This window comes from Phaseolus vulgaris, chromosome 4 (genome assembly GCF_000499845.2).
Source record: "Phaseolus vulgaris cultivar G19833 chromosome 4, P. vulgaris v2.0, whole genome shotgun sequence".
NCBI lineage: Eukaryota > Viridiplantae > Streptophyta > Magnoliopsida > Fabales > Fabaceae > Phaseolus > Phaseolus vulgaris.
The window spans coordinates 23,012,269-23,015,837 of record NC_023756.2 but is presented as its reverse complement, the minus strand read 5'-3'; the positions used below and the strand labels follow the sequence as shown (position 1 = coordinate 23,015,837).

Here is a 3,569-nt window from a genome sequence, read left to right as displayed (position 1 = left end):
TTCTGTCACAAGTGTTTCTCTCCAAGCCTTTACTTGTTTGTCCTCCAAAGGTGAGTACCCCTTGCAAAGTCCTTTGCCTTCTCTTAGGATGTTACCTAGAAGTTAGCTCAATTCTCACAAAGAACAAATTCAAGGTATATTCCACTTCAAGAGGTCAATAATAAAAGCAATAAAAGCTCAATTTGAAGAGTGAAACTCAAAGGAGATTAGAGATGACAAACACAAAGATTATCCATAAAATCAAGACAAGCAAGAAATTAAAGATTTTCAAGAAAGTAGGCACTCAAAAGAAGCACCTAAAGATTGGCACTAGAATTGGATTACAAAAAGAAAAACAAAGAATGATGAAAATTCTTAGTAGACCATGAAATCCAAAATGTTGCTGCCCAATGTAGCTTGGTCCAAAGAACTCAATTCTCGCGGGTCCGCGCAAAGGAACTCCAATCGCCAAATTTCTCACCAAAATTTACGCTCCCTCATTATTCAACAAATTGCATTTAACTTTAAAGCATGGGTCCCACCGTGTGATTGCAAATTCCAGTAGCTGCCAATACACACTTCTAATTACTCAACACATAACTATTTTTTGTTAGTTAAAAGCACCCACAATCACGCTTTCACCAATTCAACAATTTTCAATTTGCTTTCACTGATTCTACTTTAATTTCTTCAATTAATTGCACACCTTGCTAGTACTTGATTCACGCTGCACCTTCGGCACACCATTTCTCATCAAATTCTTCAAATTTACGGACCCCACAATTCACTGCATCAGCTTCAATCAATTTGTAATTCACAAATTGAATTCAAATGCGGACATACTTTTTTTTTATTTAATTAAAATCTGCACCAAAATGATCAACAATTTCAAGCAATCAAATCTGAATCAGAACAGCTAGTATGAAAGACCTACGCTTGTCAATTACAATTTCAAAATTCACCAACAGCTTCACTTTTCCAATTTCACAAGCTAAACCAGAAAATTCAGCACCAAGACAGCAACTACATGGCACCAAAGTCAGAAACTATAATTTCTACTGACCACGAGGAATTCAATTTCCAATTAACCAGTGAATGCAACCAATCTTATGCATAAATTCTGCACTGAAGTAGGCAAAACTGCACCAACAATAAAGAACTGAACTGTTTTGTTTGAATTGCAACTTAATCACAAAAATCACCTCTGAATCAAATACGGAAGTTGCGAATTCAATTCCAGCTAGCACAAATCAATAACAAGTATTTACCAATACAGTTCTTGCAAATCAATCACACTCCAAAGCCAATTTCAGTGTTTTATATTTTAAACAAACAGTTGGCGCGCACACTTCAATGTATCAAACTGACTCAACAATTACAAAGTATTTTCCAAAAACGCTAAATTATGAATTGGAATAACTCTCTAGAAATTGCTTCACCTTAATCAATTGAATGACTAACCTTCTCAAAATCACTTCAATTTCAGTTCCGCGTTTGAGAAGACGAAGTTGTGTGCACAATCATATAATGCAGTTTCTTCGTTCCTCTACTCTAGTCACTAGAGAACGCCGCACCAGTTCTTTGATTAATCCAACACAAATCCGTTCGTTCAACGTCTCAATCACGATTCTCGATTTGTACCGAAAAGAACTTAATAGTGTTCAAATTGCTCAGGACAAAACGACGAATAAAACAAATTGCTTCAATGCTTTAACAATCCAATACAGAAACCGATTCCAATCATAGATTTCCAAAATCGCTCCAAAAAGAAATGAAGAACCAGATGAACGCAAAAGCAGAATCACAAATCTTCGGAATCGGAAGTGAAGCGGAAGAAGAACTTACATGAATAAATTCATTCTTCACTGTTTTAATTCTTCGATTTTCGATTCACCAAACCAACTCGATCGTGATTCAAACAGATTTCTCCGATCGTCTTCTCCGTTCACTGGTTTCGCTGGAAAACGCCACTGCCGTTTGCTATTCTTCCGTTTCCAATACCTCCACGCGCGATTCCGATTTAGGTCATCGGAAATCACTAACCTCCGATTGGCACCGTTACTATTCTTCGATCAATCTTCGCACACCGATTCAAAATGAAGCCGAAGAAGAAAAATGAAGCAGAAGATGAAGAACAATCAACACAAATCGCACCAGATATGCTATTCGTACCTCTGGATTCACTGTCCGCACCAAATATCCAATGAGATCTCCAAACAGGTTCAGATTAACATGCACAGCACTGGAATCGCTTTTTGAACCACGAAAAACTTTCGGAAAATTTTCGAGAATTTTCGAAAATGAATTTTGGAGAAGATGATAATGGAAACCTAACTTTAAAGAAAATTGCTAATGATCTAGTAGCAATTTATGAACTCAAAAATGAAAATCAAAAGCACTCAAGAGCTCTAATCTATGAAGATATTTGAAAAAAAACTTCAAGAAGTTCAACTAATGGAGTTTATGACAAATTTTGACTAAACATGACTCTAGACAAAACATATATGATTATAAATCAAAATGACTCAATTATATGAAAATTTCACCGAACAAATTTGATGAAAACTCAAAAAATTCAAAAGCACACATGAACATGAACACAAGAACACCTAAAAGCACATACATGAAGGTTCAAGTAAGAACAATTAATTTGAACCGAACAAAAAGACAAAAAAACACAAAATCAATCGGTAAACATTCAAGACAATCAAGAACATTATGAACAACACGGAATTTAGAAAAAAATAGAAGAAGATCTTACAACCATAGCTCTGAATACCAAATGATGGAAAAACGATCTTCTTCTAGTAATGATCTTTGTAATTTCGTCTTTGGATGAATGATGAAGGAGATATGATGAGCGGAAGCATTAAAGAAACTCAAGAGGAGTTTCCATGCATTGAAGTGGAGTAGGAATTTGTGAGAGTGAGAGGTGAGGCCAACTCACTAGGAAAGAGTCTAGGCTAAGTCTTGAAGGAGACTAACCTACGGAGAACTTAAGAACAAGTAGAATGGCCAAAATTAGCATTTCATTACTAATTCAAAGTTAAAGAAGTACATGTACAAGAGACTCCTATTTATAGGATAAAGTCTCTCAAAAACTCTCAAATGAGAGTGTGACAAGTGTCACCACCTTATTGGTGCAAATCCTCTCCATTAAGGAGAAGACATGTGGAGACTCATGCCTTCCTTGCCTACATTTCTATTTGCACCCCTCTTTTACTATTTTACACATTACTTTGTTTTCTATTTACATATTTCTCTACTTTGGCCTAAAATACAAGGACCAAAACTTCCTAACTACTCTATACAATTTTTACAAGGCTAAGAAGAAGAAAAAGACTTTACAAACTCTTTATTAAAGCTCGATCTTCGTCTATCTTTTGGCCAAAAGTTTTGAGGCTGGACGGTTTCCATCAACGTGGGATGGGCCCCCCTTCTAAAGTCTCTAGTTTATACGAACCATTCCCTTTGGCTTTGGTCACTCTGAACGGTCCGGTCCACTTGGGAGACAATTTATTTTCGAGCTCGTAAGGGTGAGCCTTTCACATGACCAAAACACCAACCTGGAATTGTCGCAGCTTCACCTT

At 36.3% G+C, this 3,569-nt stretch overlaps 1 long non-coding RNA gene across 1 annotated transcript; it reads right to left on the bottom strand.

Annotated features, from left to right (window-relative positions):
* Positions 1–805: 805 nt before the first annotated feature.
* Positions 806–2,454, bottom strand: LOC137837453 (uncharacterized). The gene is made up of 3 exons (XR_011085462.1): positions 2,152–2,454; positions 1,441–2,056; positions 806–844 (listed from the first exon to the last, which is right to left on the bottom strand). It is a non-coding gene; the product is annotated as an uncharacterized lncRNA (long non-coding RNA).
* Between the last annotated feature and the right edge of the window lie 1,115 nt (positions 2,455–3,569).